General features: G+C 40.7%; 1 protein-coding gene across 36 annotated transcripts in view; it reads right to left on the reverse strand.

The window, feature by feature from the left end:
- Positions 1-23,398, reverse strand: part of ZNF827 (zinc finger protein 827) — a 174,535-nt gene that overhangs the window by 139,044 nt on the left and 12,093 nt on the right. For 4 of the 36 annotated variants that reach the window (XM_074040530.1, XM_074040548.1, XM_074040549.1 and 1 more), the window contains exon 1: positions 17,108-17,396. The exons of the other annotated variants lie outside the window; for them this stretch is intronic. The gene's annotated coding sequence lies outside the window, so the exon portion shown is untranslated. Of the gene's footprint in view, positions 1-17,107; positions 17,397-23,398 lie in introns of those variants that run through there. 36 annotated transcript variants of the gene reach the window in all.

Raw genomic sequence — 23,398 nt, forward strand, 5'->3', positions numbered from 1 at the left:
CAAACAGGCAAAGGTAAAAACGTACCCAAGGAGTCCAGATAAGCTGAAATGGAAAAGAAGGAAAAAGAAAAATAGATATGGTAAAGAGGTAATTGGATGAAGAAACTGCTGTTTTCAGGGAATGGAGGGAATGGAAAGAAGCCTATATCCTTGTGAAAAACCAGCACAGTATGTTTAGCACTGTGACAGAATGAGAGAGGCAGCCTGGCATAGTGGGACACAGACCATGAGACACAGACAGTGGGAAGCGCTTCCCTACTTTCCAACTCCATGACTCTAGGCGAGTCACTGAGCTGGTTTGAGAATCCACTTCCTCCAATGTAAGATGCAATTCATTTTTTAAAAAGCTTATCAAAAATGTAAATCATACCTGCTTAACTCACTCCATCAGTTGTTATGAAGCTTAAATCATAATAAGCGTGTGATCATGTTTTGAAAACAGTCAAGTACTGTATAAAATCAGACTTCATTAGCAAACACTACTCACATTTCTGACTTCTGACTGTGACAGTATCTCCCATGTTATGCATGCTACCTATTTTAGGGTCCTCAACTCCAGTTATCATCATGCTTGCCATGTTATTACAGGCAGCGATTAGGAATGTGTTCTCTCCCTCCACTAAGAGTCTCTTTTTGTTATTTTCTATTTATCGATCCACCACTACCACTCCCATAGCACTCCCATGCACCAGTTAGGCAGGCTCCTTGCCATTCTAGGGGCATTCACGAGCCCTGCCACTTTTCTCACGATATTCCTTCTATCTGAAATGTCTTTCCCCAGAAAAGCTGACTGTCCAATTCTACTTACCCTTTGACACCCAGCTCAAAGGTTTCTTCCTTACAATTCTCCCTGGAACTCTCAGTCAGAATGAACAAAACTAAGATCTTGCCTTCTTGGAGCTTACATTCCAGTGGGGGAAGACAAGTGTCAAACAAAATTAATAAATGGGCAAATAACATAGCATGCCAGAGGGTGATAAGTCCATGGAAAACCACATAGGGCAGGACATGGAGGTTGGGGAGTAATGGGTGGGAAGAGAGCTGCAATTTTAAATAGGTCGTCAAGGTGGAGCTTCACAGAAGTGGTGACATTTGAGTAAAGACTTGGAGGAAGTGAGAAACTGGCCATGCAGACGCAGAGTCACTGTGAAGGCCCTGCTGTGGGAACATGGCTGGCACGTCCATGGAGCAGCACTGAAGCCAGTGTGCATGGAGTGCAGTGAGTGAGGTCAGAGCAGTGACACAGGAGGTCAGAGAATACCATGAGTGAGTGTGTGTAAGCATGTGTATGACTGCGTATGCATGTGTGTGTGTGCATGTGCGCACGCACTGTGGTGCAGGATTGGAGTCACGCAGATCCACAGGATGTTGTGAACTGCAGATACATCTTCCGAATTTGGCAAAACTAGGGACCACTGGATGGTTTGTGGCAAGGGAGTATTATGACGTGACTTATGTTGTTAAAGCATTGTTCTGGCTGCTGTGTGGAAAACAGACTCCAGCTACAAGGATGAGCAGCAGGAGGCCAGCTAGGAGGCTAGAATCCAGGTGGGGATTATGAAGGCTCAGCTCAGGACTGCAAGGGGTGAGAAGTGACCCAATTAGGTACATATTTTTATTGCAGAGCCAACATTCTCATATTTTGTTTATATTGATTTTATATTCCTCTAAATTATCTGTCTACGGTTGGCTTCCTTCTAAAGTGGTGCTCCTAGAAAGCAGGAATTGTATTTTATTATCTACATATTCCACACTGTGCCTAGCACAATGTCTGGTCCCTAGTAGAGTTCAATGTATGTGTCGGGATTGAGCCAAAATCCCTCCTTGCACCAAGTTTTGCCATATAACACGCTGTTTCTGTTTGAAATAGAAATAACTAGAACTAGTAATGCATGAACTATATACTAATACATTGATCTTCCCATGCTATTTAGAGAAGAAATGTCACAAATGACAAATTCTCTTTCACGAAGCTAAAATTCTGCAACTCCTTCCTGAGATTCTTTATTAAGTTATCAAGAAAATGTAAAATATCAAATGGAATTTGCTGGGAAAAAAGCAGATTAAATTGAATTTTCTCTGTTAAAAACAGTCTGGTTCTTTGTGATCTGCCACATTTCCTTCTTCCCACTTGATTTCAACATTTTTCATCTTTCTTGAAATTGGCGGCAACCCTAAACTCATCATTTCTCCAGTGGCTTCTTGGAGAGATGCTTTTTACCAAACACCAAGCAGTCAACATCGATTTCAACAATAGGGCTAATTTTATGTTTCTTTGGCAAACCACCTTTCTTGATTTCAGATTAAACATCTCATTCTTCAGTAGAATCACATAGGAAGTATCCTATAAATAGTAAGTCAAAAGTTTAAAAATCCCTACAGTAAGAATTTGTTGAATATCTGCTCAAAGAATCTTTAATCTTTACTATTAAATGAAGTACACTCATTAAGTGAAGTAATGGGAAAATATATTTTTCAAATTTAAATACTTTTAGGTCATATGTGTGTCATACCAGAGTAGCTCAAGGTAATCAAGAATGGTTCCAAACTAATGCAGCAGGGTCACCTAACAACATACATAAAATCTGGGTTTTGAGAACCACAAGAAGTTACAACCACACATCCAATCTTGTCATTTTACTCAGACTATTAAATACATTAAGTAAAGTTTACTGGCTGAATCAAAGGCACATGACCACATAGAGCTAATGCAGAAACCAAGAACCCCAAATCTCTCAGCTGGCCCAGTGCTTCTCTGCAAGGCTCCACTGCACAATCTGCAGACAGAACCTCTGAATGATGACTTCTAGAGAGCTCTGAGCAGCTGCTCACCCCCTTTCCATTCCCCGTCCTTCCTGCCAGCCTCTTGAATCAGAAATCAGCAAGTGATTCTCTTAGATAAGGACAGTATTCACTCTTTATCTTCAGATAAATCATTAAGAGGTGAGTACTCATTATTCCTGTACTCTAATCTCTTCATTCCCATTCTGCCTCCTCTTTGTTGCAGTTGGTCAAAAGGAGATTCAAATGCCTAAAGAATTTAGCACATCTGCTGGCAAAGTTCCAAAAGCAAAGCTTAATTTCCTAACCCCCTCCACACCCTCAGTGGGCAAGAATATTCCCCCTCCAAACGTGCTGAAACAGGTGAGTGTGCAAAGAGGTAAGTGTGCCAAAGGCTAAAGAAACAGTCAACTCAGGCTCTAATCCTACCAAGCAATGATAAAGATGTCCGAACATTCTTGAAAGATACAACAGCTAATATCTACATTTAAAGCAACTTTCCTAACCTTGACAAAACACAAACTCAAAACAAACAAGTGAATAAACAAAATATTTCTTTTTTTTTTTTTGAGACAGTGTCTCACTCTGTTGCCCAGGTTGGAGTGCAGTGGGACGATCTCGGCTCACTGCAAGCTCCGCCTCCTGGGTCCACACCATTCTGCCTCAGCCTCCTCAGTAGCTGGGACTACAGGCGCCCGCCACCACATCTGGCTAATTTTTTTGTGGGTGTGTATTTTTAGTAGAGATGAGGTTTCACCGTGTTAGCCAGGATGGTCTCGATCTCCTGACCTCGTGATCTGCCCACCCTGGCCTCCCAAAGTGCTGGGATTACAGGCGTGAGCCACCACGCCCAGCCTAAATAAAGTATTTCTTAAACAGAACTGTTTATGGCTCCTCAAATGCCTAGATAATTTCTCAACCATCCATCCCTCTATTGTTTGCAGACTTGTTCACTGAGATACACACACCTCTGGACTGCAAGAAAACTTGGATGCATAAAGAGTATTTCTTAAATTCATAATACTCTATTAATCACTTTATTGAAGATGCTGCTACTGAAATTGAGGTTATTCAAGAAATAAGCTACCATATAATTTTAATGCATGGCATAGAAAAAGAAAGAGCAGAAACTTGAGCAGAAACATACCTGAAATTATTCTGGCAATACCTGAGGTCAAATAAATGGTGGGGGGAGATTTGGGAGAAATGAATGCAAGAAAATGAGGATGTGCAGAGGGTGGGGAAAAATCATAAGAAGCTCAAACAAATATATGTCTGTGTTCACAAAACAGCAAGGATTTTCTCCCACTTTTTTTTTTTTTTCTTTTTTGCCTGCTGGGCTCCTCTATTTTCATGTCCAATCTCATCAAGGAGTTCTTGAAGGCTGCAGTGGTCCAGCTATAGTGAGCTCTCCTGCAGAGTCTGTAGGACAACCTGCACCTTTCCTAGCCTGGAATTTCCTTTCACACTACATCCTGAGAAAAAGTTCTCCCATTGTGGAGCTCAAAACAAAGCATTCCTGAAATCTAGAGGATGAATTTGCTGGACACAACAAACTTCAGAACATGCAAACCTTGACTTTTCTGTCTCTCTTTCACAATCTGAGAAGTCTCAGGCAGCAAGACACCTCCATTTTCCAGTCTGCCAACCAGCACGGACTCTTTACATGGAATCACAGAACAGTACCACACAAGCCAGGGTCCTGGAAGTGCTTCCTGCGGTACACTGACCGTGGATTTCACAGCTTTCTTAACCAAGGCTTCCCGGGGAAGCCTCTAAATGGCCAATGTAAATAACTTCCTTGTAAATACATTATTTTTAACCTCCAGAGAAGAAAGCTATTTCCATTGCTAATTTTACAACAACCTCTGTCTCTGACTGTCAGGTTCACACTCATTCTTGTCAATTTTACACAACAGTCTGTTTTTGTGTGTGTTTTCCCTTTAAATCAGAAACACAAAGAATTAAGAATAGCAATGGTGCAATTACAGAATGAAAATATGCTGAATAAATTTTGTTTCCATGTGGCGAATATTTCTCCTTTGGGGAAAACAAAACAAAATTCCACTACCTAACACATTTATTTATAATTCAGTTCTCAAGCAGCAACTCAGTAACTTGATATCTACAACTCTTGCTGCATTCTTGGTAGAGAATGTCTTTTCAACTCACTTCCTTTTTGGTTTGACAGTTTTAATCAGATGCATTTAATTGGACCAATATACATCTCAGAGCATCCTCGTTCAGAAAGATTGTGAGTGCAGAGTGAAAAAAATATATAACAAAGAGACACCTATTAATTTTCATGCTTTTTGGTTGAAGCAAGTGGAGAAGGAAGCCTAAAAGTTCCATTTCTAAATCTACTCACAAACTAGTACCACCAGTCAGTCCATATGAATCTAGCCAGCAGGTTTTAATGAGAACAGGACTTAAATTCTTAGGACTCAGCTGGCATAGGATTGGAGAGATGCTTTCTCACGGTCAACTCTCTAACAATCAGTGTCTCCAACACTCTCTTCTTGTGACCACAGATATGTTCACCTGGTACCTACCAACCAACCTTCTGGTTTATTTTCTTGTAAAAATCTTGTAAGTTTTCCCCTTCCTACTAATACACCTCTATAGCTAAATATCTATGCCTTTTAAGATCATACATTTCCATTAGCATTATCAGTTATAATAAGTGCTGCAAATCATGCAACCAACTTTTACATGCAGTTTTACATAAAAGTAGTTTGTAAAGTTTAATGCAAAAGTTATTAGCAAAACCAGTGCTACCAAATGACTTAATTCAACAAGTATTTACTGATCACCTACTATGTTCAGGGAACTGTTCCCCACAAAGGGAAACTCAGAGACACAGCAGTCTCTGGCATAAACGTTTCTAATCAACAGAAGAGTGAGGGTTTCGCGAGCATTCAAAGCATAATGACTGGTGCCACCATACAGAAGCAGCAAGGGTTGTGTAAGCACAAAAGAGGGAATAATTAACTCCAGCGGCTGAGGTGGCTTTGGAAATGGACCTCAAAGGATGAGGGTGATTTTTCTGGTAGACAGAAATTCATTTACAAGCAGCCTTGCTCCTCAGCAAATTATCAAAAAGGAAATATGCCAGTCATGGAGAAAGCTAATATTCAAGTGATATATGTTGGATAAATTAACCCAACGAAAAAATTGTCTATTTTTGTAAAATACACTATCTTCACATTTTAAAAATATACTATCTATTGATTTGTCAAAAGTAGACCTTACCAACTATTTTACCATACTCACCAGTTTTGAAATCAAACTATTACATTATAAATACCTGGAGGCAGGGCTATGAGTTAGTCATTTTTGTGTTCCTTCTCGATGCCCTGCTCATAGTAGGGGTAGCTGGGCTCCTGTGGTTGTAAATGACAGAAAACCAGCAGGAACGCATGAAGCAATAAGGGAATTTTCTCAGTTCCTGTACCAAACAATAAAAGGGGCACAATGGAGCCAGCATCAGATAGGATGTCGAAAGCACCATCAGGGCTCTCTCTCATTCGCCTCTAGTCTCTTCCTCTCAGGCCACTTTTCCCAGGAGGCTGAAAACCTGGCTGCAACCGGTTCTGGGTTTTCACTCTCAATGACTTCCCACTAGAGAAAGGTCTTTCCGCCTCTGATTGGCCTGCTGGAGGTCATGTTCCCCTCCCTGGGCCTATCACTGAAGCCAGGGGGCGGGTTCTACAATGGGCTCAATGTGGGTCACAGAAGAAAGGAGAGGGAAGAGGTATCAGGAAGACAAAAGCAATGACCTCTATAATGTTTAATAAAGGTTTCTTCTGCCGCATATCAGTCTGTTCTGTACCAATTTTATGATGCTAAGCATAAAACACACCCGCATTTAGGCCGGTTTTACTTGCCAAGTTTTAAATTGTGCCTTTGTAGCCTGAGAGCCTTAGCACATTCCCCCACACCAGGTCTGCCTGAAACTAAGAGACCTCTCGAGTCTTCAGGGCTCCAAGTCCACAGTCTGAGGTAAATGCACGGCCGGCAATCGGCTCCACAGGACAGAGACTCAGAGATTACAGTTATCGAAATATGGATGTCCAGGACACCCAACCGCTGTCAGCGTGCCCAGGAAGAAAATGTAAGAACTGCTAGTTATTTAAAACTGCCAGGGTGGAGAAGACAACCAGATTCCTGTCACCAGTCCAGCTAGGGAAAAGGTGCCGCAAAGGCATGAGGAAGTGAGAGGAAGTCTGGAGAGGAGAGGAGTCCACACAGGGAGCGGGCAGGGTTGGGGGGTGAGGGGCCCCTGGGTCAAGACGAGCATTTGGCACTCAGCAACATTTTCAAACCACTATTCTAAATGACAGTGAGTAAAATAAAGGTAACACAAATGAACACATCACTCCTCCGCAGAGTGAGTTCCAAACAGTAGCTAAGTCAGTTTCAGTATTCTCATATAAAGTGCTTAGCCAGACCTTCCATGGCCGAGGAACTGTCCGTGCTCCTCCCTCTAGCTGCCCATCTCAGCAGGAATGGCAACTCCTCCATCCTTCCAATTGCTTAGACCCAAAACCATGCCACTTCCCTTGACTCTTCTCTCTCTCTCAGACCTCACATCCAATTCATTCTCGGATTCTGTTGGTTCTACCTTCAAGAGAGGTACCAAATCTGGCCACTTTGCACCATTTCCAACACTACTGGCACCCTGGTACCCAGTGCTGCCATCCCCCACCTGTACTATGGCAGTAGCCTTCCAACTGGTCTCCTCACTTCCCAACCTTGCCCCATTATTCTCAACCAGCAGCCAAAGTAAGTTCTCAAAAATAGTATGTCAAATTTCATTACTCCCATCCCCAAAACCTCCACAATGGTTTCCCATGTTTCTCAGAATAAAATACAAAATTCGTACCTGGACCTCAAGGCATCCCTAATCCGTCTCCTTATGACCTCCTCTCCTAACACTCTCCCCTACTAGGAAATTAAGCTCCTGCCTCAGGGCCTTTGCAATTGCTTTTCCTTTGCCTGAAATCCCTTTTCCCACACAATAGCCACATGCCTAATTCCCCTAATTCCTCAGGTCTGCCCTCAAACCTCACTGTTTTTTAGAACACAAGCTCCAAGAAAAGACTTTGTTTTGGTTGCTGCTGCATCCTCAAAATGCATTTAGGATGGTACAAACACAGAGCAGGCACTCAATTATTATTTGTCCAATGCATAAATGAAATGGAAGAATAGGCTGAACAATCATAAAGGTAACACCTGTCAGTGATGGAAATGAGAACTATTTTCAAAACTGTAAATTAGAATGCTATTTTTCTCATGTGAGTCAAACATGGAACAGAGAAAAAGCCTGTTTTGCAAACTTTTCCACCAGTTTCCCCAATGGCCAAGAAAAAACAGCACTACAGGGGAACATGGTATTAAATTTGCAGCCCCCTCAAAGCCCCAACTTTCTTTGAGCTTTAGTTTCACATTTCAGGTGACTTCTGCATTCCACTCTATACACAGCTGTGCCATCAAGAAAAGCAGCCTGTTTCTCCAGGTACCCACCTGCTTTGAAGAAACATGTACCCTGTTTGTAGAAGCAAGAATGTATAAAAATATCTAGCACAATGCCAAGAGCTCAGTAATGGATGACTATCATTATTACTGCTATTACTAACCAGAAAACTGTATTAGACCTATTAACCCCACTTTCAAAGACAAAAGCAAAGGCACAGAGGATAAAGTAACTTGCTAGTATAATACAATTAATCTGTAAGATATCAAAAACTATTCATTATACTTGAATTTTGTTATATGAATTATCTTTCAGATAGAAAAGCCTTGGAAATCTAGTCTATATTGCTAGTCTCTAGTTAGAGGCCTAGAGAGGGCCGGAGATTTGCCCAAGGTCCCCTAGATGATTTCCAAACCTAGGCAGTGCTTGAGCTCAGATGTCCCAATATTACCAAATCATAGTACTTTTCAATCAGCATAAAGTGAATAAATGAATTCTAGAACAAGCCCCTGCATACAGTAGACTCCCAATAAACATTTGTTGAATGAATGAACAATCATGAAAACACACCTGGAGCTATGAGAGACGTTTTCATATTTATCAGCAAATTTCATTCTTACAATGATTTTATATGGGAAACCAAGCTCTTCATTTTACAGACCAGAAAACCAAAGTTCCAAAAAGTTAACAGCTTACACAACCTGCATGCTTACTGAGTGACAAAGCCAAGTTGAAACCCAAATATTCAGAACATCTGACAATATGAGGAGCTTAACAAAAAAAATAATTTTTCAGGTAACCAAAAATTACCAAAGTACCATCAAGTACTCAATATTTTTAAAATGTTATTTTGATGGGATTTAAAAGTGCATACACACTTAAACATAATATGTTGATGCTGTTATGTTTGTTATACATAAGTGTGTTTCAGGAGCTACTGGAATTTTTCAGCAGTTTGTCCCTCCATTGAATGGCCCAAAGCAACAATGTATTTTAAGTTCTTATTCCTACTTTAATAGTCTTTTTGAATACTTTCGTTCTCCATTATACCCTCAGCAGAGACCCTTTCTCCTATACTTAGAACTCTTTGTATGCATAAACTGAGATAAAAATCACCAGGCTTATTAAAACTGTGTACAAACGTGGAATGAATACCTAGTTTCATGGGTTGAATTGTGTTCCCTCGAAAGATATTGAAGTTCTAACCCCCAGTATATGTGACTGTGACCTTATTTGGAAATAGGCTTCTGCAGATAATCAAGTGAAGATGAGGTCATTGGGGTGGACTCAAATCCAGTATGACTGGTGTCCTTATAAAAGGGGGAAATTTGGATGCAGAGACACACATGCACACAGGAAGAACACCATGAGATGAGTTATGCTGTCACAAGCCTAGAAACTACCAGAAGCTGGGCGAGAGGCTTGGAACAGACCCTTCCCTACCACCTTCACGGGGAGTGTGGCCTTGTGGACACCTTGAGCTCAGACTTTTAGCCTCCAGAATTGTGAGACAATAAATTTCTGTAGTTTAAGCACTGGTTTGTGATATTTTGTTACAGCAACCCAAGAAAACTAATATAAGTATATTTGGATGAAGGCCTAATGCATTTTTCCTGGATTTGTTCACCTCTGGATTCTCAACTATAGCCTCAGTTTGTAATGTAGTTTTTGTAATAAGCTGGGTATTATTACATAAAACTGACCACACTGCTGATCAGTGTTAAGTCCTATGAGGCTGGAAGGACTATGAGTGGGCTAATAAGTTATTTTTGCTTATCTCTCAATTTTAGTCAAATTTCTTTCAAATGAAAGGTTTAAAAACAATAGGCCAAGCATGGTGGCTCACACCTATAATCCCAGCACTTTTGGAGATCAAGGCTTAAGGATCACTTGAGCTCAGGAGTTCAAGACCAGCCTGGGTAATATGGCGAAACTGCATCTCTACCAAAAATACAAAAATTAGCCAGGTGTGGTGGCGCATGCCTATGGTCCCAGCTATTCGGGAGGCTGAAGCAGAAGGATAACTTGAGCTCGGGAAGCAGAGGTTGCAGTGAATCATGACTGCACCACTGCATTCCAGCCTGGGCAACAGAGTGAGACCCTGTCTCAAAAAAGAAAAAAAAAAAGGCATTACCAAAAGAGGCCTTCTCTTACTAGGGCTACTTAGAGATATCCAAAGAAAAAAAATACTCATCCTTACATCCTTACATCCTTACTCACATTTCAGCAAATTAACAAGAAAATCTTTTCTTTTGTTGAAAAGATAGCTTGAGTTTACTCGCCAAAAGGCCAGTCTAAAGACCAAAATGGGACTGGTTAGTCCACGGACTGATGACTTGCTCCCTCACCCTTTCATACACGTCTATACAACAAAAGGCACATAGAATCTGTCCCCTCAAGCAATCAGAAGTAAATTTACCATGGCTACCACATCGTTCTCAGAAAAATTGTCTAAGGCTGATAAATCAGTTGATTATCTGCTTCCTTGACTTCTGTTTCTTTTTGTATAAATGTTTTCATTTTAACATTGCCAGTACTTGTCAGAAGATCAGTAATAAATTACCAAACTACTGAAATCACTAGGAAGTCTTTACCAGATCTTTACCAAAAATGAACTCCCCCAACAGCCCTAACCATATAACAATGCACTCTACAGTCTAAGAAATAGCATTCTATGGATAAATGAATGGCTACTTATCAAAATCTTAGCTTATACATAAAATGATACATTTCTTTGGGACACACACACACACATACACCAAGAGCACTGGCATCATGTACCTTGTAATGAAACATATTATAGTCATCATCATTCTGTCTGCCAAAGAAAAACTTCACACAGTAAGTCCTTTATTTACTAAAAAATATACATATATCCAGAAAGAAAAGGGCCGTGGGAGAAAAGAGACTTAGCAAGGGAGAAGGGACAAAATAGCTTTTATTTAGTGCTTAAATAGGTACAAAACAAAAGCTTCAAGGAGGCAGCTTCCCCTAACATGTCCCCTGCAACCCGCCAACACATTCACAAAACAATATTGGTGCAATCGATTGTATTATAACATTTTTTACCAGTTATGCACAAGAATCCATGAGAGCAAAGGACAAGCCATTTCAAGGACAGCCCTAACTCAAAGTTAACTTTAAACACTGATTTAGGCCAAGCGTTTTAACCTTTACTCCTACTAGGCTTTATGCCAGGGCTGCTATCAAGTGGTCAAATGTATTCTTATTCCTTATCTCCTTTTATTTTCCCTGCCCACCTTCTGGTACACACAGAAGTCAACAATAGAGAGCAAAAAAACAACAAAAATTAACAAAAATGGCAATCAACCAAGAAGCTAAGGTAATTCCAAGGGCCAGGATACCCCACAGCTAAATTAACATTCTCTTAACAACTCAAGTCCAGTGGTTTTATCCATTTAATTCTCTTTGAAGAATCCTGAAGGTACCTTCCTTTATTCTAGGGCATTCCTCAGGCATGCCCTTGGGGTTTTCACTAAGAGGGCTTTTCTAGATCTTTCACCTAAAAGAAACCCAGCACTGTTTTCTAGGACTTTGTCACCAGCAGTGACGCTCCAGAGGAGCCATTCATTCCATCCCCAACAACACTCAGATGCTTCTTGTCTTAGTTGATTTCATGTTGCTAAAACAGAATACTTAAGACTGGGTAATTTATAAGGAACAGAAATTTACTACCTCACGGTTCTGCAGCCCTCGGGGCCACACGTAGTGTGGGTCTTCTTGCTGCACCATGACAACAGAAAGCACCCTGTGCTGAGAGACAGCGAGAGCAAGAGATGACCAAACTCACTTTTATAAAAACTCATTCTCTTGGCCGGGCTCAGTGGCTCACACCTGTAATCCCAGCACTTTGGGAAACTGAGGCAAGCAGATCACCTGAGGTTGGGAGTTCAAGACCAGCCTGACCAACATGGAGAAACCCTGTGTCTACTAAAAATACAAAATTAGTTGGGCGTGATGGCGCATGCCTATAATTCCAGCTATTCGGGAGGCTGAGGCAGGAGAATCACTTGAACCTGGGAGGCAGAGGTTGCCATGAGCCGAGATCGTGCCATTGCACTCCAGCCCAGGCAACAAGAGTGAAACTTTGTCTCCAAAAAAAAAAAAGAAAAAAAAAATCCCTCTCCCAATAACCAACACACTCTCGAGATAAGGATATTAATCCATTCATAGGACAGAGCTCTCCTTACGTAATCACCTCTTAAAGGTTCCACCTCTCAACACTGTTGCATTGAGGATTGAGTTTCCAACATATAAATTCTGGGGGACATATTCAAACCACAGCATTCCACCCTTGGCTCCAAAAATTCATGTCCTTCTCACATGCAAAATATATTCATTCCATCCCAATAGCCCCAAAAGTCTTAACTTCTTTCATCATCAACTGAAAAATCCAAAAGTCCAGAGTCTAATCTAAATTAGATATGAGTAAGACTCAAGGTACAATTCATCCTGAGACAAATTTCCCTCCAGCTGTAAGCCTGTAAAATTAAACAAGCTATCTACTTCCAAAATACAATGGTGGGATAGGCATAGAATAGACATTCTGATTCCAAAGGGAGAAATAAGCAAGAGAATGGGGTAACCGGTTCTGAGTAAGTCCAAAACCCAACAGGGAAAACAATATTAAATCTTAAGATATCAGAATAATCTCCTTTGACTCCATGTCCCCAATCCCCTGTACACTGGGGTGGGGGTTGGGCCACCAATGCCTCAGGTAGCCCCACCCCATGGCTTTGCTGGGTTCAGTTCATCCAGTAGCTCTCAAGGGTTGGTCTTGTGCCTGCAGCTTTCCCAGCCTGGAGCTGCATGCTCCCCTACTTCTACAGCTCTACTAGGAATTGCCCTAGTTGGGGGCTCCCTGCAAGCTCTGTTCCTGTAGAAAGTCTCTGCCTGGGCCCCTAGGCAGTTGTGAAATCTAGATGGAGGAAGCCATATGCCCACAGCTCTTGAATTCTGAGCACCTGCACACTTCTACCACATGGACATAGCCAAGATTTGCTGCTTCCACCTTCGAAAGCTGTGACACCTGGGGTGACCTGGGAGCATAATCAGTACTAGAATGCGGACAGCAAAGACTTACAGCAGCCCTAGGCAGCAACCCCAGTGTCCCAAGGGCACCCGAGGCCTCTCTTTTGACATTTCCTTTCCCCAGGCCTTGGCACTCTGGGCCTGTGATGGAAAGGGAGCACTGCTGATCTCCAAAGTACCTTTGGGGTCATTCTCTCATCATCCTTTGGTTTCCGTCTATCCATGTTAATCTCCTTATCAATCAATCAGTTGCTCGGCCACACCCATGGTTTCCTCTCCTGAAAATGTTCTTTCATTCTCTGCTACATGGCCAGACTGAGAATCCTTCAGATTCCTCATTTCTGTTTCCCTTTGAATTATAAATTCCATCATTAAATCATTTCTCTCTTCTCTCATTTTACTGTATGAAGTTAATAGAAGCCATGTAGCTCCTTCAACATTTTGCTCAGAAATTTCTCTCAAGAGATACCCTAGTTGATGGCTCTTACATTCTGCCTTCCTAAAAGCCCGACGGTATGGACACAATTCGGCCAAGTTCTTTGCCACATCATAACAAGGATGGCCTTTACTTGTTTCCAATAGTTCCTCTTTTCTATCTGAGATCCCATCAGAATGGCCTTTACTGTCCATATTTCTACCAACATTCCGATCACAGCCCCTTAATTAATCTGAGAAGTTTCTTAGTTTACCACTAGCTCTCTTCTTCTGAGACCTCAGCAGAATTGCCCTCAATGCTCTATTTATAGCAATATAGGCTTTTTCTAACCGGCTCCTCCAAATTCTTCTAGTCTCTATCCATTACCTAGTTCCAGAGCTACTTCCACATTTTCAAGTATTTGTTATAGCAACAGCCCCACTTCTTAGTACCAATTTTCTGTCTCAGTCCATTTTGTGTTGCTCTAACAAAACACCCAAGACCGGGTAATTTATAAAGAACAGAAATGTATTGGGCTCACAGTTCTGGAGGCTGGGAAGTCCAAGATCAAGGAGCTGCATCTTGTGAGGGCCTTTTTGCTGTATCATAACATAATGGAAGGCATCACTTGGAGACAGAGAGAGCAAGAGAGGGCCAAATTGGTTTTTGTAACAAACCCACTCCCATGATAATAATATTAATCCAGCTATGAAGTCACAGCCTCTTAAGGTCCCTCTTGATTACTTCTTAAAGGCCCCACTTCTCAACACTGTTGCATTGGCAATTGTTTCAAATCCATGAACTTTGGGGAACACACTCAAACCATAGCACTTTGGAAATGCATCAAGTGGTAAGATTGAAGTTCAGAATCTACTGCTACTTTGGATAAGGCTCAACTCTAAGGTAGCTGGTCCAAAAAAAAAGAAAAAAAGAAAAAATGGCATTCATATGTCATTTCCTGGGAGTGACCACTTACATTATTCCTACATCAGTTCCTCTGGTTCTGTCTGTGAAGTGCCCTAATTTTGTATTTGAATAAAAACACCACTTCTTTTTCACCTAAGAATTGTCTGTAGTTCTGTAGCTGCAACATTCCCACATAGTATAAGAATTTCATTAACCAGCTTATCCTCCACCCAAAACTGGTATTTGAAAAGGAGAGTGAAAATATATTGGGCAATTTAAAGAAGTTAGTTGATAAACACAAGTTTGAAAAGCTTTTGATATATTAGGTTGGGGCAGAAAGTAATTACGGTTTTGCCATTACTTTTAATAGCAGAAACATCAATTGCTTTTGCACCAATCTAATAAATTTGCTCAACTAATCAGGCTTCCACTTGTTTGGAAGTTACTTAGAGAAAACCTAATTTTTAAGACAAATTTCCATATTCATATCAGCAGTAGTAAATCTTGACTTCATACTTTGTGGGGTACATATGGTCTCTATCCTTGTATGTTGTTGCTGTTGTTTTAAATCACCCTTTAAAAACGTAAAAACTATTCTTACCTGAAGGCAAAAAAAAAAAAAAAAAAAAAAAAAAAACAAACAGGGTACAGTTTGCAGACTTCTGCTCTACAGAACAGGTACTTTTCCTTTATTAAAAAAGGCGGAATGGTGCTCTAAAACAGCAGTGAGCTAAGATTGCACCACTGCACTCCAGCCTGGGCAACAAAAGGAAGACCCAGTCTCAAAAAAAAAAAAAGAAAAAAAAAGCTGATATATGGCAACAAGTTTCATCATCATCTTTTTAATCCAGCCACTTGTGTAAGTCATTGAGCACCTTTGTGCCTCAGTTTCTTCATCTATAAAATGAGGGGTTAGGATGGATCAGTGGTTTCCAAACCACACATAGAGGAAGCCTGGGGCTCTTGGGCAGGGCTGGGCTATATGGACCCACCCCCAGCTCTCACCCCAGCACATACCCAGCCAGCTCAGCCCTGCTTTGGCTTTGATCTTTTCTACATAGTGGAGCTCTCCATAAAGACAAGGAAGGGTTCCACCAATTTTGTTTTGTTTTGAAAGCCACCGTTTTAGATGACCTCAGGGATTCTCCTGGTGCAAATCCTCTATAAATCCACTTTGGATCATCAATCATTATCCAATCATCTTATTGGTGACTACGTGTCAGGTAAATAGAAATGATTTAAAATCCCATATTGAGCCAGGCACAGTCTCACACCTATAATCCCAGCACTTTGGGAGGCTGAGGTGGGGTATCACTTGAGGCCAGGAGTTTGAGACCAGCCTGGACAACATAGCAAGACTCCCATCTCCACAAAAAGTTTAAAAATTACCCAGGGCTGGTGGCATGTGCCTCTAGTACCAGCTACTTGGGAGGCTAAGGTGGGAGGATCACTTGAGACCAGTAAGTGAAGGCTGCAGTTAGCTGTGATCACACCACTGCACTCCAGCTTGGATGACAAGAGAAAGACCCTGTCTCAAAAATTAAAATTTAAAAAAAAATCCTATATTGCGTATTTAAAAGAGGAGAGGCAAAAACAAGAAAGATCTTATTCTAAGGAAACACCTATACGTTCAGATTTGTGGAAATTCACTGGATAGCCAAATCAAGAGGGTTCCCATGTCCCACACATACTCATGAAAGGGACAGCTCATTCCTGCATCGCTCTGCTTACAGCACTGGGAAAAGCAGAATGCTTTAGCAAAGGAAGGACCACTGAGCTGAGACTCCGAGACCTGGTTCCACTTTGAATTTAGAATTTACCAGCTATATAACTTCTGATGTTTATTTAACAAAAACTGAAGACCCTACCATACACCAACTCTCAGATATGGTATGAGGAACACAGCGATGAACCAGAAATATGAAGAATGCTCTGTCCCCATTACTCAAATCCATCATCCATAAAGTAGGGTAATAATACTGCTCTCTCTCCCATACGTGGTGGTCTTGCAGAGATGGCCAAGTACATGCAAACTGCAAAGCATGGATAATAACATTAAACCAGAAACCTATTGATTCTCCTCCTATTAAGTAAATAAAATATATTCAACTCCAACAATTCACTAATATTGATGAAATAGGGCCACAGTAAGTTTTGTATAGCAAAAAATCTATTTATACAGCATGAAACAGCATGGCAAAATAGAAAGGGCACAAGCTTTGGAATCAGACACTCCCACTCGAATCATACCCTGCTATGCACTAGGCTCACCTGAAGTCTACAAGCACCTTCTCCTGTTTAGAGTATAAGATACTAATATCTGCAATTGTACAGGGGTATTGTAAAGGTAAATTAGCATTATATAAGTAAAGCACCTGGCATAGAGTTGACACCTAGTGAATAATAGCTTTCCCTTTTTCCTAGGCACCTAGATATCTCAGATGAGAAAACATTATGTTTTAAAGAGGACGGCTTACCTCAGAACTGTTGATATTGTTACCCAGCTCTATATCATAATCACCCCAACCAAAGAAGACAGGAAACTTCTGGTTGTTATGACCATGGAATCCAGATGCAGAATATGCCCAGTCATCAGGAAAATCTGACAGTCTTGGCACAGTTTGAGGACAGAAAGAGAGCAACAGCCAATAGCTGAGGGGAGACTCCACAGTCTGGAATGTGCCACAGACTTCCAACCGCAAAAGTTCTCTCTTGCATTTAGACGGTGGTATCCCCTGCAGCACAGGCCACGGCCTCTGCTCTTCTGGGCAAGTCTCCTCGGGAAGGGAGGAGAAGCACGTGACTCCCTCCAGTCATCTCCAGGCTACATTCACGTGAATGTCCAGGGCACACTGTTCATCGCTTCCTGTACCCAGCCCAGGACAATTTAGGCAAATCGTTTTCTCATTTTTGAAAGAGGAAGACAGCAGGAGATGGTTTCCAAAGTCCTTTCTACCTCTAAAACCCTTTGATTCTGTGACCCAGTCTTAACTTCTTTGTTTATTCATTCAGCATTGTTTATGAAACACCTTCTGTGGGATCCCCTTCTTAACTTCATTCATTTGTTCATTCAACAACATTAATAGAACATCCCCTATTTCTTGGATTCTGTGACCAGTTCTTTACTTCTCCCTTCATTCATTTATTCAGCACTATTTATTGACCACCTACTATAATCAGTTACTGTTATCTGCAAGAATGTACAAAAATGAATAAGAAAGTCCATGCCCTTTAAAAGCTCAGTCAATAAGAACATCGACAAGTAAGAAAGTATGCTATGCACAGGAGGTTATTACAATAGAGCTACGGGAACCAGGGTAGCTAGGGGTAGGGGATGCCTAATTCTACCCAGCAGGTGGCACAATGGAGGAGGGGAAGCAGGAAAGGCTTCTCAGAGAACTGAGTGTTGGAGGCTAAGTAGGAGGTTATCAGGCACATAAATGAGTTGAAGATATTTCAGAAACAGAAAAGAATATGCCAAGGAAAGGAGGTATAAGTACGATTTGCAGAACAGATAGTTCAGTACAAATGAAACAAGGAGCATACAACATGGCACAGGAAAGGGGCTCAGATGACGAAGCATCTTCTAGATTTTGCTTCTTGGCAAAGTCTAGAAGTCCAAACTTTATCCTTTTAGAAAATGCCTAAAATATCTTAAATAGGATTATCTGGATTACATGAGTGTTTTAGAAAGTCTGCCATGGCGGCAGTGTGGAGACTGGATTACAGAGGAAGGGCCTGGGGAGGGGAGAGGTGAGACTCAGGCAAAAAAAAAAAAAAAAGAGGTCGGCTGGCAACCATTTCAATTCTCTTTGAGAAAAAATAAGAGTGTAAACCAAAGCAGAGGCAGGGGGTGGGAATGCTTTATTCTAGAGATATTTGGGAAGTAGAATCAACAAAACTGGGTGGGGAAGAAATTCAATGAGCGGAGGAAAAGGAGGGGGTGGCGTTTGGATTACACTCAGGTTTCTGTCTCAGATGAGGGGGTTCATGTACGGTGAGGACAGCAACCCGGAAAAGGAAGACATGAAGACCAGAAGCACTCCTGGTTCCCCAAGACTGGAAGTCTGAAGTCATCTCTTCTTTGCTACCATGTAGTCTCCAAGATAAATCATGCTGGACCAAGGCACTCACTGGAGTTCTCCTCCAACAGGAGGAAATCATACAGGTACCAGGATAAATATGGAGCATCTTCACAGACCAAAACTGTTACATACACATTTACAAGAAACAAACATAAATTTGACTGATGAGTTATTGAAAACATTACTTTTAGTCTAAACCAACAGATATACAGCCTAATGCATATTTTAAGATAATTCAAAGATACATCAAGGAAATCTCACAGAAGCTATGAGAACCCTTGTGAGTTTAGGGTTCCCCATCTTCAGGATTCTTTGCCTTTTGGGGTCTTTGGGGAAAAATTTCAAAGTGCTACATTATAGCATTACCTAGTAAAGCCAAAGAAGCACATGTGGCATTTCCATTACTATGTAGACACCTTAGAGTAGTGGTTCTCAAAGTGTGGTGTGTGGACCCCTATGTGTCTCTGAGACCCTTTCAGGCATCCTCAAGATCAAAACTGTTCTCATAATAATACTAAGCTATCATTTGCCCTTATTACTCCGTTGACATCTGTAATGATGATACAAAAGCAATGACGGGTAAAACTATTAGGACCTTAGTTCGAATCGAATCACAGCAGTAGCAATGAACCATACTAGTAATGATTTCATTCTTCACTGTTGCACATATTTAGAAAACTAACACACAAACACAAAAAACAAAACAAGGAGAAAAGCCCTGCCAGTTTCACTTAAGAATGTCTTTGAGGAAGCAGTAAAAATTATTTTCATTGAAGACTGACCCTTGAGTAATATCTTTTTAATAACACATGTAATCAGCAAAATACGGTTGCTGTCTCAAGGAAAAGGACATGTGTGACTGAGTTAAGAGCTGAACCAGCCAATTTTTCCTTGAACATCACTTTTAATTGAAAGGATAACTGACTATGGTCATTCAAGTATGGGTATTTGGCAGACTCTTCATTGGAAATGAAAAGTAAGACTGATACTTCAAGGAAAAACTGACAGTGTTTGTTGCCAATGATAAAATTCAAGCTTTCAAGCAGGAATTAAAATTTTGGAAAACATGTATCTTACACTGTGAATCTGACAGCTTCCCAATACAGTCCTTAAAGACCTTTCAGATAACATCAGTGTTGATATTAATAATTTTTTATATTGTATAACAAAATGTGTCAACATTTGGTAGATCTATGTAACTCAGTGAACCAATATTTTCCAAATGTCCAACGCAAGATGTTCTATGCACATTGATCCATTCAAAGCACAAGAGAGACCAGTAGATTTTAATGCAACAAAACATGAAAAGTTTATTGAAATGTTTTGATTCATCATTGCAACTAATCTTTAAGAAGCTACCTCTTTTTGAGTCTTGGTGTAATATCAAGGAATATTCACAATTATCTGAAAAGACTATTATATATTGGTGTGAAGTCAGATTTTCTTCAGAAATGCCATCCAAAACATGTCACAAGATTGAATGCAGGCCAGGCACGGTGGCTCATGCCTGTAATACCAGCACTTTGGGAGGCCAAGGCAGGCGGATCACCTGAGGCCAGGAGTTCAGGACCAGCCTGGCCAACATGGTGAGAACCCATCTCTATTAAAAATGTAAAAAAAAAAAAAAAAAAAAAAAATTAGCCAGGCCCAGTGGCAGGCACCTGTAATCCCAGCTACTTGGGAGGCCAAGGCAGGAGAATTGCTTCAACTCAGGAGGCAGAGGTTGCAGTGAGCTGGGATGGCACCACTGCACTCCAGCCTGGGCAACAGAGGGAGACTCCGTCTCAAAAAAATGACTGAATGCATTAGCATATAGGAAACTCTCGTTGTCTTCTGTTAACTTAGGCATTAGAGATTTGCAAAAATATAAAATAATGCTACTCTTCTCACTAAATCTCTTTTGGAAAATATATTTTTATTAAAATATGCATTTATAATTAACATGTAGTGGGTTAGAATCAGTATTTTTAATAATATATTTAATTTCTCAGTTTTAATCTCTACCATGATATAGATAAATAGATACAATGCATACGCACAAAAGGTTTTTGGAGTGTAGGGGTCCTGGTAAAAAGGTCCTAAAACCAAAATGTTTGAGAACCAGTGTCTTAGAGAAATTCACACTCAGGCTAACTGATATGTACATGCATGTTCACAGCAGCACTGTTCAGAACAGCAAAAAAAGAAAAAAAAAGTGGAAACAAAAGCAAACATCCATTGTGATATGTTTCTACAGTGAAATACTGGAGAGCAGTGAAAATGAATGTGCCAGAGCTACATGCATCAACATGGATAAATTCCAGAAAGGTAACCATTTAATGAAACACCAAGGTACAAAACACACACTGTATACTAATACTGTTACACATCTCAAAGACAAGCAAGACTAAGCAATATGGTAAAGTCCGGAGAAAAGCCAAGGAAAATAATAAACAGAGAATTTAGGGTAACGAGAACTCTTAGGAGACAGGGAGTAGGAAAAGAATACACGAACAGGTTCAATAGCATTAAAACTAGTTAAACTGGGTGGTAGGTTTACAGATGTTTGTTTTGTCATTATGCTTTCCATTATATATGTAGAGATGTTAGATATACTATTTTTTGTTAAGAGCACATACTGTATTACCTTCAAAGGGAGACACAGCATTAGAACACTCCTTGCTGATTACTGAGGAACCAAAGAGGTAAGGGAGGGATAAGAGGGGAGGGCAAGCCCTGGGTGAGTGTCTGCAGCACTGGCCCTGAGAAGCTGGTTTGAGGCAGGGCTCTCCCAACAGCCTCTTCAGGGATCACATCCACTGCCATCCACCTGAGTTTGGTTTTTCAACAGCTCTCCCTACTTGAAAAGGCACTTCTTCATTTAGGCCATCGCCCTCTATCTCCATTTTTATCACTGTGAAAGAAACTACCACACTTCACAGTTGACTTTTGAGATGTAATCAAACCACTAAATTTAGCAATCATTATCTCTTATCTGGGTCAGCCCCTTCCATATTTTTCCTACTTCTTATCTTTACATCGCCAATATGGCCCCTCTGGTTCAATGAAGTCCCTTATCTTAGTGTCTCTCACATAAATGAACTTTTGATTTATTTTGCCCTGTTTTGGTTAATGTATTAGTCTGTTATCACACTACTAATAAAGACATACCCAAGACTGGTTAATTTATAAAGGAAAGAGGTTTAACTGACTCACAGTTCCAAATGGCTGGGGAGGCCTCACAATCACAGTGGAAGGCAAAGGAGGGGCAAAGTCACATCTTCCATGGCAGCAGGTAAGAGAGTGTGTGCAGGGGAACTCCCCTTTATAAAACCATCAGATCTCGTGAGACTTATTCACTATCACGAGAACACCACGGGAAAGACCCACCCCCATGATTCAATTACCTCCCACTAGATCCCTGCCATGACATGTGGGAATTATGCAAGCTACAATTCAAGATGAGATTTGGGTGGGGACACAGCAAAACCATATCAGCTAATGACATTTCTTCTTCTTGGAATGTTCTCTCCTCTCTGCTCAGGATCTAAGTCCATCACTTCCTTGAGGATGCTTTATATGTCATTCCTCTTTGAGAATCTTTTACCCACACACTTGCTGTGTTTCCTCAAACATTTACACATCTAACTGATAGTATGTGGTCTTGCACTTGTTACCATATTGATTTGTACTTATCCTCTGTGATTATTTTGTGTCAACATTTGAAAGAACTATCAGCAGAGGTTGCATCCTACAGAACTTCTGTTAGCCAGGTAAATGCTCAAAACTTTTCCTTAATGAATGAGCACCAAGTGAGGGTTACAACTCTTAGCCAATCAAATCGTCACTGCTCTAACATGACACCGTGTCGCCACACACCTCTACTCCCAAAAGGCTCTCAATTCAGTATAGTGAAATATGTGTTCCCCTGCTGTGGGAACAGATTTCCAATTTTAAATAGAAACCAAGCAAAGTAGCACTTTACAGAATTGTTTCCTGAAATATTAAACAATTTTAGAGTTCAATGCTTCTCATCTCACCCCACATTACTTGACGTCCTTAGAAAATCACCCCCAATGGGTGGCTGAACCAGCTTCTTCATAAACACAACATCTGCTGTTTCATTTTTGGATAGTTTTATTTATTCAACAAGTCTCATCAAATCAAATGTATATTCCTTCTAACTTCTATCCTATTGGCCCTACTCTCTGTTTTCTGATTAGCACTTCATAAGTTTATGAAAATACTTTCCAAGCTGAATTTTAATTATTTGCTTCCATCTCTTTCTCTGCTCACTTGTCACTGAGCTCCTCGAGAGCAAGGACCATGCTCTATTCAGTTCCGCCAATTCCCAAACTTTGCTCAGTTAGTGCTGGTGAAATGAATGAATGAATGAACAAATGAAGTATCAGTTATCACACACAAGCTGAGAATGTAGGATGAGTAACAATTTACTCCCTTTTTCACTTGACAGAACTTCATATATTTGAATGTAGCAATCATGAACAATTTTTATCCACCCCCACTCTTAAATTAAGTATCCCCAATTGCCTCAATAACTAGTTTCTCATATGATGATTTCAAGAGCCTACAGCATTCTAGTTGCCTCCCTTCTTGTGAGCAGTTTATCAATTTCCCCCTTTAAATCAGTGCAACCAATCTGGGATTCAGTACTCATAGATGGGTTGAATCAGTTTGTAAGAG

This window comes from Macaca fascicularis, chromosome 5 (assembly GCF_037993035.2).
Source record: "Macaca fascicularis isolate 582-1 chromosome 5, T2T-MFA8v1.1".
NCBI lineage: Eukaryota > Metazoa > Chordata > Mammalia > Primates > Cercopithecidae > Macaca > Macaca fascicularis.